The sequence below is a fragment of the Nicotiana tomentosiformis genome, chromosome 12 (genome assembly GCF_000390325.3).
Source record: "Nicotiana tomentosiformis chromosome 12, ASM39032v3, whole genome shotgun sequence".
Taxonomy (NCBI): Eukaryota; Viridiplantae; Streptophyta; class Magnoliopsida; order Solanales; family Solanaceae; genus Nicotiana; species Nicotiana tomentosiformis.
Genome location: NC_090823.1, coordinates 88,896,434 through 88,912,699, shown reverse-complemented (window position 1 = coordinate 88,912,699; position 16,266 = coordinate 88,896,434).

The window sequence follows — 16,266 nt, the reverse complement described above, 5'->3', positions numbered from 1 at the left end:
ACGAGGCCTCTTCGCCTCTCTCTCTCCATGTTCCTAGCTATGAACCATCTCTATCTGCCGAGCAATGTCCACTACCTCATCAAAAGTAGCACCAGATACTCTCTCCCTAGTCATAAATAACCACAACTGATATGTGACTCCATCAATGAACCTCCTAATCCTCTCCCTATAAGTGGGAACCAACCAAATTGGTGACGAGCCAACTCAGACAATCTCATCTCATACCGTGTCATGGACATATCGCCCTAGCAAAGCTGCTCAAACTGTCTGCACAGCTCTTCTCTGCGGGACTGAGGTACGAACTTCTCCAAAAAGACCGCGGAGAACTGATGCCAAGTAAGGGGTTCTGCGCCAACATGCCTACGTCTCTCGTAAGTCTCCCACCATCTGAGTGCAGACCCAGAAAACTGAAAAGTAGTGAATGAGACCCCACTAGTCTCCAGAATACCCGCTGTCCGAAGCATCCGTTGACATCTATCTAGAAAATCCTGATCATCCTCTGACTCAGTACCTCTAAATGGTGGAGGTCGAAGCCTCTTAAATTTCTCAAGTCTCCTCTGTTCATCATCTGCCATAACAGGAACTACCGGGGCCTGAGCAGCTGCAACCGGCTGGGCTAGTAGTGCCCCTAGTATCTGAAGTCCCTGTACTAACTGGTCTGGAGTACGGGCAATGGGAATATGAGTACCTCCCCCAGCCTGAGAAGTGGCAGGTGCTGCCTGAGCCGAAACCACCTGAGCAAGACCAGTGCAGGCTGCCAATATCTGGGCCAAAGTCTCCTGAATGTCTGCAATCTCAATGGGCACAACTGGTGCATGAGTTGATCCTGTCGGCTCAACTATATCTGGAATCTGCTCCTGAGCTGGAACAACTGGTGGTACTACAGGTGCTGTTCCAACTGTGGTGCGAGCTACACCTCGACCTCTACCTCGGCCCCGGCCTCTACCACTCGGCCTCTCGTGGCCCTAACTGGTGGCACTGGTGGCTTATCGTCCAATCCGGTAGTACGTGTCCTCACCATCTGTGAGAGAATAGAATAGCAAAAATTTAGTTTCCAGAATCAACAAATTCGCATGATAGAATACAAGAAAGTGAAATTTTCCTAAGGTTTCTACAGCCTCTCGAAGCTAAAGTACAGATGTCTCCTTACCGATCCGCAAGACTCTACTAAACCTGTTCATGACTCGTGAGACCTATGTAACCTAGGCTCTGATACCAACTTGTCACGACCCAAAATCCCAACCTGTCGTGATGGCGCCTATCTCGATACTAGGCAAGCCGATAATCTCAATAAACCAAAACTTCTCTTTAAGGTTGAAAATATAATATTTAAATACAATACAAACACTCCCCAAAACTTGGTGTCACTGAGTACATGAGCATCTAATATGAATACACATCTGGAAAATATAGTCTATAATAGTCTGAGGCCAAATACAGTCAACAAAGAGACAGAGAAGGAGAGACAAGGTCTGCAGAACATGGCAGCTACCTCAAAATCTCCTGAAAAGCAACTGCGCTAAAGGATCAACACCCGCTATGTCCGGGAACATCTGGATCTGCACACAAAGTGCAGGGTGTAGTATGAGTACCACCAACTCAGCAAGTAACAATAATAAATAAGGAACTGAAGATAGTAATGAGCTACATAGTTATGGTTCATTTCCAGTAATTCCAGCAAAGAATAGACATGCTATCAAATCTGGCATTTTAATGTCAAATCAATTTTTGTACAGTTCCTGTTCATGTTATCCGTATATCAACAATCTTTCAGAGATTTCACACCAATGACAGATAGCAACTAAGTGCAACAACAAATGGAAATCAAGTACAACCTCTTAGGACAACAATCACTTACTAGGCTCCCAGCCCTCATCACTCCTTGGGCTCCCAGCCCTCATCACTCACTCTCAATGGGTACCCGCGCTCACTGGGGGTGTACAGACTCCGGAGGGGCTCCTACAACCCAAGCGCTATAATCTGCACGGACAACTCACGTGCCATAATATAAATATCTGTATCCGCACGGCCAACTCACGTGCTGCATGGCCAACTCACGTGCTGCACGGCCAACTCACGTGCTATAGTATAATATAAGGATCCGTATGACCAACTCACGTGCTGCACGACCAACTCATGTGCTATAGTATAATATAAGGATCTGCACGGCCAACTCACGTATTGCACGGACAACTCACGTGCTATGATATCAATAACTCACAATCAGGCCCTCGGCCTCTCTCAGTCATAAATCTCTCCAGTCTCTTGGCTCTCATTAATCATGAAATCAGCCCAAACAATAATGATATGATGTATCAATAATAATAATAACAGAGACTGAGATAAAATGTGCAAGTAAAAACTGAGACTAAGTACATATAGTATTTAGCAGGCAATTCAACAAGTACGCGACCTCTGTGGGTCCCAACAGTACTATCACATAGCCTAAGCATGATTTCTAATACGATTTAAAGTCAAATTTTTATCAACAATAGAGAGCATATAGCTAACAACAAATTATTCAACTTTATAGTTTCTCGGGACGGACCAAGTCACAATCCCCTCGGTGCACGCCCACACGCCCATCACCTAGCATGTGCGTCACCTCCAAAATAATCATATGATACCAAAATCCTGGGTTTAATACCCTCAGGACCAGATTTAAAACTGCTACTTACTTTAAGCCGTGAAATTCTTATTCTGCAATGTCCTTTCCTCGTGAATTGGTCTCCAAACACCTCGAATCTGGTCATAAATAATTCGTTTCAGTCAATAAAATTCATTGGAATTAATTTCATAAGAAAATAATGATTTTCCATAAAAATCCAAAAATTAGCTCAAAAATTGCCTGTGGGGCCCATTTCTCGGAACCCGACAAAAGTTACAAAATTCGAAAGCCCATTCAACCATGAGTCTACCCATACCAAAAATCGCCTCTCCTCAAGCTCTAATTTGTCAAAAATGGCGAATGGGACGAAATCCTTGTTTTTATAATTCTGCCCAGACAACCTTGGTTCTGCCTTGATCTTGGCCTTCGATCGTGGCCTTCGATCAAGGTCCTCGATCCTGGGCCTCGATCCTGATCCTAGGCCTTCGATCATGTCTTCGACCCTGCCTTCGACCGTGACCCTCGACCCAGGGCTCGATCATTGCTTCGATCGTCGCCCTCAACCCTGGGCTCGATCATGGCTTCGATCGTGGACCTCGACCCTGGGCTCACATCCAGGCACGATTTCTGGGCTCGATTCTGAGTGATTTCTGGGCTCGAATCTGGCAGAAGAAATTTCCAACAAAAGGAAATTACAGCAGCTATTATAGTTCAATTTTTGATCCGTTAACCATCCGAAACTCATTCGAGGACCTCAGGACCTCAACCAAATATACCAACAAGTCCTAAAACATCATACGAACTTAGTTGAATCCTCAAATCACCTCAAACAATGCTAAAACCATGAATTACGCCCCAATTCAAGTCTATTGAATATTGAGATTTTTAATTTTTACAAATAACGCTGAAACATATCAAATCACGTCCGATTGACCTCAAATTTTGCACACAAGTCATTTCAATCATCGATGATAGAATAAAATCGCACGGCAGAATAAGAAAGAAGGGATATTGTTCCTAAACTTCATAGCCTCCGAGAGATAAGTACAGTCTCAAAAGAAATGTTTTGAGTTTCAAATGTATTAGCTAAAGTGGTTGGCATATTGAGACTATAAATGAAATAAATATTGATTATCTTCATATTACTATAATCATACCGGGTAAATATGAAAGGTTACCCGATTTTTCTTCTATTTGCACTACACAAGTATAAGCATGATGATGGAATCACATGTCATAAGTAAACTAGAGGTTTACTGAAACAAATATTAGTTGGCATGACCGGTTGGCCGTCCCGGTTCAATTATGATGCGAAACATTTGATTGATAATTCACATTGGCATATATTGAAGAAATAGAAGATTCTTCAAGAATTCTTTTGTGCTATTTATTCTCATGATATACCAACTAAGGTTATGATTGAATCCCTTAATTTCTGGAACGAATAAAAGGTGATATATATTGGGCCTAGTTACCTGCCATGTGGACCGTTTACTATTATATGATTTTAATAGATGCATCTCTTGTATGGTCACATGTGTATTTGTTATTAACTTGCAGTTTGGATTTTGCAAGGTTGATTGCTCAAATTATTAGAGCACAATTCCAAAATGAATATTATGATAATTTATCTTGATAATGCTGGTTTAAATCCAAGTTGGTTTAGCAGAAATTGTATGCCTCCAATTATAGCTAAACTATTAGTTATGAGAGCAAAACTCCCAAAAAATAAATTGGTATGAGGGGTGTATTATTTAATATACAACAATACTTGTACGCATCTAGCCAATAAATTATGATAAATTCTCCCTATCATAATTGGTACAGGGTCAGGAACCAAATAATTTCCATCTAGAAATATGAATGTGCTACATGATTTAATTGTTCCAGCACAATGCACAAAGATTGGTCTCCAAAGAAGGTTGGAGATATGTGTTGATGATCCCAACATTAGGGGGACAAAATGGGCAGCTGAAAAAGTGATACGTGAAATGAATTATTATGAGTACATCCAAATCCTCGTACAAGAAAATGTGAACTTAAAGTTCAAGTGATAGATTCATTTGCAAAATATTTCTAGGAAAATTTGCTGACCCAAAGCTAAATGTTATATTTCAGCTATTAATGCTCCAAATAGTATAAAGCTCATGATGGACAGAGTCTATGGCACACATGAAGCGTAATAGACTAATTGGTTCCAAAGATAAAACTCCTCGACGAAGAAGATTAGTAAATGATCAAGATGGTCATAATAAGAAGGCAAGTGCTCTAGAAGAGAACCACGACATAACACTTTATAAGACCTCACGGGAGAGGCTCAGGTACCTGAAAATAATAAGATAAACAGATCTCAATAAATTATGTCTTTATTAGGTAACGATGGAACCGATATAAAACGATCGTCGATGATATTGTTGATATAAGATGGCGCTCAATATTATTAATATTGACGAGGATCTTGAGCTCAAATCTGTCATGGAATTTGGACAGATAAATGATTGGCCAAATGAAAATTATGCAACGAAAATTGACTTCACCTGAAAAATATGAAGTTAGAGGGATAGTCCCAACACCTAAAAGTATAAAGCCAGTGGAGGTATAAATGTATTCTTGTGCGAAAAGTTAAATAAAAAAATTAAGTCGATTAACATAAAGACGACTTGTGGAACAAGAAGATTTGTAAATATCATGTCATTGATTATATGGAGATATATTCTCCTGTAGTGGATGCGGTCATTTCAGGTTTTGGTCTGACAATATATTTGATATGCGTATAATAAAAATTCTTAAAGAACTTAAATTGTTCTGAAGCATATTAAGATTTTCAAGAAATTTATTAAATAAAATTTCAACAGATCTTTATATGGATTAGAGTAATCATGGCGTATATGATTTATTTTTGTGTCTAGTGCAATTAGTGCACTAATTATTTTGCTAAAACTATAAGTATAATAATATGCTAGCGAGATATAGTTTTACTCCTATATGAAGATATTGAAATACTATTTTTGTTATACTGCAAAAGGAATCCTTGATATAGATTTGTTTATTCTAACAAATACTGTCAAGATTTTATTGGTTATACAAATGCATGCATTTCTTGAAGTCCGTTCTTCAAAATTTGCACATGAGGGTACTGCTATATTATGATATTCAACAAGATAGTAAATTATTAATACTTATTCAAGTCATGCCAAGATACTAGCAACTGATAAAGCAAGTACCTCAATGCAAGTACCTCAATACACAATAGATTTGTGACTTTTCTTTGAAAAAAAAGATTTCAATACTATTGAAGACGATGCTTATTGCTTATCTCAATTGGAAGAAGAATATATTGAAGGCGACGAAATAAGGCACATTTAATCAAAGTTCTTTTCAGACATGATCTTCGACATATTGGTGATATAGATGTTCGACAAATTTATTTGATTTATAATTTGGTGGATCTGTTCAACGAATCATTACCAACCTCAACAATAGAGAAGTTATTATACAAGCTTGGAATTCGTCATCTCTGAGAAATAAAGTGATGTTTTCATCAGGGGGAGGCAAATACGCGTTATACTCTTTTTTCTTTAGCTAAGATTTTATCCCACTGAATTTTCCTGGCAATGTTTTTAATGAGGCGGCAAGTAATGCGTATTACAAGATATGTGTACTCTTTTTCCTTCACTAGGAGTTTTTTTTCCACTGAGTGTTTCCTGGTGAGGTTTTAATGAGGCACATTATCTGTGGACATCAAAGGGAGAGTGTTATGAAATATATATTTATATGGATGTCCACTAATCAAATATAACTCCCACTACTCTTCTCCATTACGTAGATAACTCCCACTACTTCTTACCATTATGGTTGTAACTCTCACACCTCCATAATCTCCTCCATGATCTTCCCCCATGATCTCAATAGTTAATACCGTATTCATGACATCCCTTTGTATTATCTCAATATCATCATATAAATAGAGGGTTTGGACATCACATTGTACACACGTGGAAAATACTTGATAAAATAAGAAAGTTCTCTCTTCCTCTCTACATCTATTATCTATTTTATTATTTCATATTGTTACTTTGATCTTAGTTTCTTAACAACTTCGAATTTGTACACATTATGATCGAGTTTTACTTGTAAAAGTTCAAAACTCCAGCATATTGCACCAGATTTGTTTTGTTCTATGTTTTAAGTAAGAGTTTTGTCCAAATTTTATTTTTGCGTTGAAAATGACTATTTGTCGATTACATTGAATATGTGGCTATTTTTAATTATCAGTCTAACAAGTGGCCAACCCATGTTATTTTCACCTAGAACAATGTGACATATCAGTTTTTGGGCTTTCTCAGGATTTAGCCCAAGATAAATTACTAAAAATGGTAAATATTTGGGGAACTTTCATAAATGACTATTGTTTGGAGACTTATTGTTGGGCGTAGCTATAATTTAGTTAATAACATTTCGTATCTACTAATTACTTTCCATCGAATGTATGTCATTGTATTCAATTCAGCTGTATACACTGTATCCAATTCGAATACAATCGTTCTTGTATATTTTATATTGTATTCAATTTCACTGTATTGAATTCAGTTGTATTTAAACAACAAAAAATTAAGAAATATGGTGTATACCACTATATTCAATTCAGTTGTATATAGTATATTCAATTCAGTTATATTCATTCTTAACTATTTTATATTGTATTCAATTTTACCATATTCAATTCAACTGTATTCAGTTCGACAGTATTCAAACAGCAAAAAAACACAAAAAAATAGTGATATGTATTTGTATCATTGTATGTGACTCAATAGCAAAGAAGAGAAGAAAGTTCGTCGGAGATGACGTCTTCCGGCCAAGCAAAACACTGTATACATTGTATTAAAACTAAAAATGGAGACGAACAAAAATCCGGCCAGATCTGAGAATACACTATCACATAGTATCTGCCAAAATTCGATCAGACGAATACACTTAGATGTGAGATACAAAAGAGGAAAAGAAGCCATGGATCTTAAAGTCATGAAAGTCAGAGCAATCCTTAAAGTCCTGAAAGTGAGCCTCAAAGTCATCATAATCTAAATGAACAACATCAGATCTCAAGGTCTTTGAGTAGTAACTGGAAAGATTCTTTTTCTTATTATTATTCATATCGGAGAAGCCCCATAACAAGTCGGTGGTGAGTCGTCGGAGAAGATGACCGGCTAGATGGCCGCCTTGCTGAGGGCGAAGAGCGAGGGAAAAAGGAGAGAGAGTTGAGGGAGAAGAGAGAGGGTTGAGGGAAAGGTTGAGGGATTAGTTGTATATATTTGTACTTTGCTATAAAATATATAAAATGGCTATAAATAATCATATTTTTAAAGTATTTTGGTTTATAATAAATCGAGTGCATTATTTAGATATAGCATGTAAAATTTTCTTACCTTTTATGGGATCTATACATAAATAGCCGGTCATTTTTACTGTTTACTTTTTCTAGCGGTATACATAGACTATACAATAATTATAAATAGTTATAAATATATTATACAAAGATTATATATTTATTATATACTCTTTGATTATTTTTATTTTAAATAACTGAATGGGCTGCTATTTAGGTTTCAAGAAAGAATCATGGTGCACCTTATATGTACGCTCTCATTTAATCTATGGCCAGCATTTTCCAAAATAGTTAACTGGTTGGAAATTTAAGACAAAACTACTCCTTCTCTTGTTAAGAACTTCGGCTATGCCTTAAATGGGAGTCCTGAGATCGACTACGTGTGCAAATTGCACTATTTACTGTCCAAATTCTGACTCAACTTCCACAAAATATTTTTTTTCTACTTTTGTTAACCGAGATGTGTCCCCGGCTCAATCTGATAAAGGAAAGAAGTATGCCCATTAAGAGAGGCGGCCCAAATCTCTGTATTTTAGTCTGTAAATATCTTCTCTTATTTTCAATTCAATTGGTTCATGTTTGTACATGTATATAGAGGCTCACATTTACAAATAATAAGACAAATTGTCAAAACAGAATTGACCGACTCATTCTCTCATCTTCGTCTCTCTCTTCTTCTCTCTTCCATATAGGATTTCTTTCTCTTTAATCCGCCATAGTTCGCACAAATATCAAGTTAACATGGTATCAGAGCGGAAATCTTGATTCCTCTCGTTGTGAGCTTTACTCCTATGGTATTCTTCCTCAAAAACTCTGTCAGTTTCGGTACTTGTTCAATACCCACAGCGGACCTGCCAACCTTCGATTTTAGCTAATAAAAAATTGGAGATTGTTTCATTTCTGACTTTGAACAACTCATTCTAGTGGAAAATTTCGATTGCTCAAGGATTTTCGGCGATTTCGTGGGTTCAATAATTTTCTAGGGTTTGCGTGCTCTCAAGACCTTACTTCTTCGGGTTCTAGAAGAAGGCTGGTAACATCTTTCTAGACTATATTCTTCGAGATTGTGTAGATTCTGGCTTGCATGTAATAGATATTTTGTCAGTATTTTTTTTGCCTGATAGTTTAGTGTGATCCTACTCGTTGAACTCTAGTCTTTTGTTGTTATTATGGTCTACATTATGGGTAGTCTCATGGATAACGCTGAACCTTCATCTACCTCCAACGGTTTTACTCTATTTACCCTCGACCCTTTTTAACCTTTTATATCTACCCATCTGATAATCATGGCAGTCAGTCAGTATCTGTGACATTCAATTGGTATGGATTTGTCCTTTGGCATAGTAGTATGCTCACTTCTCTCTCTGCAACGAATAAACTTATTATGTTGGATGGGAGAGTTTCACAACCCTCCCCCGAATCACCTTATTTCCCATACTAGGAATGCTGTAATGATATGGTGAAGGCCTGGATAACAAACACTGTATCCAGAGAAATAGCCACCAGTGTTTTATGTGTTTCAAGACTGCCAAGGAAGTCTGGAAGGACATCAATGAGAGATTTGGATAGCCGAATAGCTCTAAATACATTCAAATCCAGAGGGAAATCAGCTCAATCACTCATGGTTCATCTGATATAGCTTCATACTTCACTAAAATAGGAGTTTATGGAATGAATTGAACTCCTCCTATGTAGGGCCTGTCTGTTTTTGTGGGGGTCAACCTAAATTCATTGAGGATCACCAGTTATTTCAGTTCTTCAATGGTCTAAATGATTCATATTCCACTGTCAAGAGTGTTATTATGTTGATGAACCCTCTTCCACTAATTAGTAAAGCTTAATCACTCTTACAACAAGATGAAAGCCAAAGGGAAGCCCAATCTGCTACACCAAATTTCTTTGGTGATACAGCCTCCTTCCTGGTCTCTCCATTATCATCCACCACTAATAGGAACTTCACTCAGAAAGTTAATTTTGAGACTAGGAAGGGTACTACATCTCTTACTTTCAAGTACTGCAAGAAACCTGGTCACGGTGTGGATAAATGCTACAGACTCCATGGGTTTCCACCAGATTTCAAATTCACCAGAAATAAGAAGTCTGCTTCCTGTGTTCAAGCTGTTGTCCCTGCAAATTCTTTTCCACAAACCTCTAACTCCTCAGCACATGGGTTCACCAAGGAACAATATCAATATCTCTTGACCTTGTTCCAACAAGCTCAAATGTCTATTGCTCCCACTTCTGAAGCTACAACTGTGGACAACTCTGCTTTTGCTCACTTTGCAGGTTTGTTTAGCAGATATGTTGTAGTTTTTGTGAATTCTCATACATGTGCATCATCACAATTAGGTGTAAATTATTGGATCCTAGATATAGGTGCCACTAATCACATGACTCTACATAAACACCTTCTATTCAATGTGCAACCTTCAATTAAACCTTTTTTGGTAACTCTACCTAATGGATATAAAGTTAAAGTTATATTAACCGGATCATTGCATCTTAGACATGATATAATTTTATTGAATGCCCTTCATGTGTCATCCTTTCATTTTAACTTGATATCTGTCCATCAACTAATATCTCAACTTGATTGTTCAGCACTTTTTACCAAATCATTATATTCTTTACAGGGCCCTTATCTGAAGAGGCCACTGCAAATTGGTAAAGCTGCAGGCAGGCTCTATTACCTCTATTCAGATGCAGACTTTTTTCCAGTTTCACCTACATTTATGTCTCACTATTCTCCTTTTAGTACTTTACCTGTTTCTAAGTCTGATGTTAGTACTCCTGCTTGTACTCAATCTTCTACGCTTGTTTCATTACCAGTATCTTCTAATAAGTCCAATCAACTTACTCATCCTGTTGTCAGTGTTTCAACTTGTAATCAATCACCTTCTATCAATAAAATAGACTTATTTTGGCATCAAAGACTAAGGCATATGCCTTTTAATAGAATGAGATCTATATCATATTTGTATGATAAAGTATCATCTAAACAGTCTTTTATCTATCCTATATGTCCAATGGCCAAACAACAAAGATTACCTTTCTATGACAGTGTTATACATTCTTCTGCCCCTTTTCAGCTAATTCATATTGATATTTGGGTCCTTACAACAATAGAACATATAATGATTTTAGATACGTTCTAACATTAGTTGATGATCATATAAGAGTCACCTGGACGCATCTTTTATCTTGTAAGAGTAATGCCCTCTCTATTCTTAAAGGTTTTGTCACCATGGTTAGGGTACATTTTCAGTCATATGTTCAAGCCTTTAGATCTGATAATGCCTTTGAACTTGGTAGTCGTTCTGAGGCTATTATGTTCTTATCTAGCTAAGGGATCTAACATCAAACTACAATCCCTCACACTCCTCAACAGAATGGAGTTGTAGAAAAAAAATACAAGTATTTGTTGGTGGTCTCAAGGGCTCTTATGTTCCAATCTAATCTTCCCCTGAAGTATTGGGGAGATTGTGTATTAACTGCCACTTACCTCATAAACAGAATGCCCTCAGATGTACTTCAGAATGTTTCTCCTTATGAGAAACTTCATGACACTACTCCCACTTATGATCATTTGAAGTCTTTTGGTTGCTTATGTTTTGTCACTTCCCCCATGATTGGTAGAGATAAGTTTCAATCCAGGTCTATCACTTCTGATGTTTTGGGGTACCCCTTTGGTTAAAAGGGCTACAAACTCTTCAATCTTGATAATCATGCCATATTTTTCTCAAGGGGTATAGTGTTTCATGAGCATGTTTGTCCTTACAAATCTACTTCTCCTTCTATGTTTCCTTCTCCCTCAGAATTTATGGATTCTGTAACTCCATCAACAACCCCTACTTTTGTTTGTACTACTAATTCTCCTAGTATTTCTCCTCCTAACAATTCTCCTCCTCCTACCACTTCTCTTCCTAACACCTTGCCCTCTGATTCTGCTGCTTCTCCTTCTACTTCTTCATCTGCTCCTACAAATTCATCTCTTGCTCCTTTGAGGAAATCTACCATAACTGTTCAATAGCCCACTTATCTTAAGGATTATGTTTGTTCTTCTGCTCAATTCCCTGATTCTCTTCCAACTTCTTCCAAGGTACCTTCTAGCGATATACATGTGCATGAGCCTCAGTTCTATCAGCAGGCAACTTCACATCCTGTATGGCAAGAGGCAATGCTAAAGGAATTTCAGGCATTTGAGGCAAATCAGACCTGGGATATTGTACCTCTCCCACCTCACAAGAAGGATATCCCTTGTACGTAGGTGTATAACATCAAAAAAATAGCTGGTGGCTCCATTGAGAGGTATAAAGCCAGGTTGGTCATTAGAGGGGACACGCAAAAGGAGGGCATTGACTTTACTAAGACTTTCTCACCTGTTGTCAAGCTCACCACCATTAAGTGTTTGCTCACCCTTGTTGTTAAGTGGGACTGGAATATTTTTCAGCTTGATGTGAATAATATTTTCCTCTATGGTGATCTGCATGATGAATTTTATATGAAGGTTCCTCCTAGTCTTGAAGTGTATGCCTCTCCTGATTATGGCCATTTGGTCTACACACTCAAGAAGTCTCTTTATGGCCTTACGCAGGCCTCCAGACAGTGGTTTTCAAAGCTGTCTGAGGCTCTGCATTCAAGAGGCTACATTGCTAGTATGAATGACTACTCCCTCTTTACTAAGACTTCTTCAAGTGCTCAATATTATTGGTTGTCTATGTTGATGACATCTTACTAGCTGGTAATTATATTGTGGAGATAGAGTCCTTAAAGTCCATTTTAGATGCACAATTTAAAATTAAGGATTTGGGGACAGTCTACTACTTCCTGGGTTTGGAGATCTCCCTACATTCTAAAGGATATATCATGTGCCAACACAAGTTTACTACTGATCTTTTATCTGAATTTAATTGCCAGCACTTCTTCCCTGTGATGACTCATTTGGATCCTTCTGTCAAGCTTGTGTTAGATATGGGTTCTCCTGTTTCTGACCCCATTTTGTATAGAAGGTTAATTGGGAAGCTCAATTTTCTCCAACACACTAGGCCTGATATTTCTTTCTCAGTACAATATCTGAGTCAATTTCTTCAAAAGCCACAAGTGCCTCACATGCTAGCTGCTATACATGTGCTTAGATATTTGTTGAATGACCCTCCCAGGGTATGCTCTTCTCTAGTTCTTCTGATTTCTCTTTACAAGCTTATTCATACTCTTATTGGGTAGCTTGCTCCATTTCACACAAGTCAGTGACTGGTTATTACATTATTCTTGGTGGCAGCCCTGTCTCTTGGAAGAGCAAGAAACATCCTACTATATCTCTATCTTCACCCGAGGCTGAGTAAAAGTGTCACGACCCAAAACTAACCCCTATTGTGATGGCGCTTATCGTGGAACTAGGCAAGCCGACTCATTTCCAAAACAAACTGATATTTTTATTTTAAAGATAATTTCAAGGTTATTTAACATAAAACCCTTCGTAATGGAGTTCCAATCAAAATAAAAGTGCGGAAGAAAAAGCCCAATATCGGGGTGTCACTAGTCATGAGCATCTTCTACAATCTGTCTAACAATATCAAGGCTAACTCGGCCTGGAAAATAGCTAAATACAACTAGAGGGAGAAGAGCAGGGGTTGCGATCGCCAAACAGCTACCTTACTATCTCCAAGAAAATCTGCAACCAGGACACTCAATAACCGCTACCGTGACCAACTACACCCGAATCTGCACACAAGGTACAGGGAGTAACGTGAGTACGCCAACTCAGTAAGTAACAACAATAAATAAAGACTGAGCAGTAGTGAAGAGCAATAAAGCATATAACATTCATATCGGGAAATTTCAGTAAAATACCACATGCTTTTAAAAATCAGAATTTGAATCAAAACATCTCGCTTAACCCAGTTCTAGTAAAATTTATTTAAAGATATTTTTCAACAGTTTTCAGACAGAGCAAAAATGCAAAGGTGAGCAAAAATAATAAAATCATAAATAGCCCCTCGGGCAAAACATCACTCATAAATAGCCCCTCGGGCAAACCTCATAGTCACTCGTGCCACTCGGGCATACCTCACAATCACTCTTGCTACTCGTGCATACCTCACAATCATTCATGCCTCCCAGTCACTCAGCACTCGTCACTCGGCACTCGCACTCAGTAGGTACCTGCGCTCACTGGGGGTGTGTACAGACTCCGGAGGGGCTCCTTCAACCCAAGCGCTATAATCTACACGGACAACTCACATGCCATAATAATAAAGTATGCTGCAGGCGGGCAGTCCCGATCCACACTCATCCTTACTAATCAGGCCCTCGGCCTCACTCAGTTATAAACCTCTCAAGCCACTCGGGCATTTCAGTAAAACAGGGCATTCGGCCCAAAATATTTATATGCATCAAAATAGAGTCATAAAACTGAGTTATGCGGTAAACAAGTATAAACATGACTAAGTATAGATTTTCAATCGAAAACAATGAGAGAATGGTAAGAAACAGCCCATAAGGGTCCAAACAGCATTGGCGCAAGGCCCAAACATGGCATTCAGCCCAATTAACAGAAATTCTTTCTAAAACATATAAGTATCATATGGTTTTAACAAAGTATGCAACTTTACAGTTGCTACGGGACGGACCAAGTCACAAATCCCCAGCAGCACATGCCCACACGCCCGTCACCTAGCATGTGCGTCACTAAAAATAGTAGAATGATACAAAATCTAGGGTTTCATTGAGGGTATGAAACCCCAGATTTTGTATCATTCTACTATTTTTAGTGACGCACATACTAGGTGACGGGCGTGTGAGCGTGCACTGCTGGGGATTTGTGACTTGGTCCATCCCGTAGCAACTGTAAAGTTGCATACTTTGTTGAAACCATATGATACTTATATATTTTAGAAAGAATTTATGTTAATTGGGCCGAATGCCATGTTTGGGCCTTGCGTCAATGCTGTTTGGACCCTTAGGGGCTGTTTCTTACCATCCTCTCATTATTTTCGATTGAAAATCTATACTCAGTCATGTTTATACTTGTTTATCGCATAACTCAGTTTTATGACTCTATTTTGATGCATATAAATGTTTTGGGCCGAATGCCTTATTTTACTTAAATGCCCGAGTGGCTTGAGGGGTTTATGACTGAGTGAGGCCGAGGGCCTTATTAGTGAGGATGAGTGTGGATCGGGGCTGCCCGCCTGCAGCATACTTTATTATTATGGCACGTGAGTTATCCATGTAGCACATGAGTTTTTCCGTGCAGATTATAGCGCTTGGGCTGAAGGAGCCCCTTCGGAGTCTGTACACACCCCCAGTGAGCGCAGGTACCTACTGAGTATGAGTGCCGAGTGCTGAGTGACTGGGAGGCATGAGTGATTGTAAGGTATGCACGAGTGGCAAGAGTGATTGTGAGGTATGCCCGAGTGGCACGAGTGACTGTGAAGTTTGCCTGAGGGGCTGTTTATGAGTGATGTTTTGCCGGAGGGGCTATTTATGATTTCATCATTTTTGCTCACCTTTGCATTTTTTCTCTGTCTGAAAACTGTTGAAAAATATCTTTAAATGATTTTTACTAGAACTGGGTTAAACGAGATGTTTTGATTCAAATCCTGATTTTTAAAAGCATGTGGTATTTTACTGAAATTTTTCGATATGAATGTTATATGTTTTATTGCTCGTCACTACTGCTCAGTCTTTATTTATTGTTGTTACTTACTGAGTTGGCGTACTCACATTACTCCCTGTACCTTGTGTGCCGATTCGGGTGTAGCTGGTCACGGTAGCGGTTATTGAGTGTTCTCGTTGCAAATTTTCTCGGAGATAGCAAGGTAGCTGTTTGGCGATCGCAGCCCCTGCTCTTCTCCCTCTTATCTTCCTCTAGTTGTATTTAGCTATTTTTCAGGCCGAGTTAGCCTTGATATTATTAGACAGATTGTAGTAGATACTCATGACTAGTGACACCCCGATGTCGGGCTTTTCCTTCCGCACTTTTATTTTGATTGGAACTCCATTACGAAGGGTTTTATGTTAAATAACCTTGAAATTATCTTTAAAATTAAAATATCGGTTTGTTTTGGAAATGAATCGGCTTGCCTAGTTCCACAATAGGCGCCATCACGACAGGGGTTAGTTTTGGGTCGTGACAAAAAGGCTCTTCGCAAAGTGACAACTGAAGTCACTTGGTTAACTAGGCTCCTGGGTAATCTTGGTTTGCCTATCTCCAGCCCTGTTCCCATTTTTTGTGATAGCGAGGAAGCTCTTCACATTGTCAAAAATCCAGCAC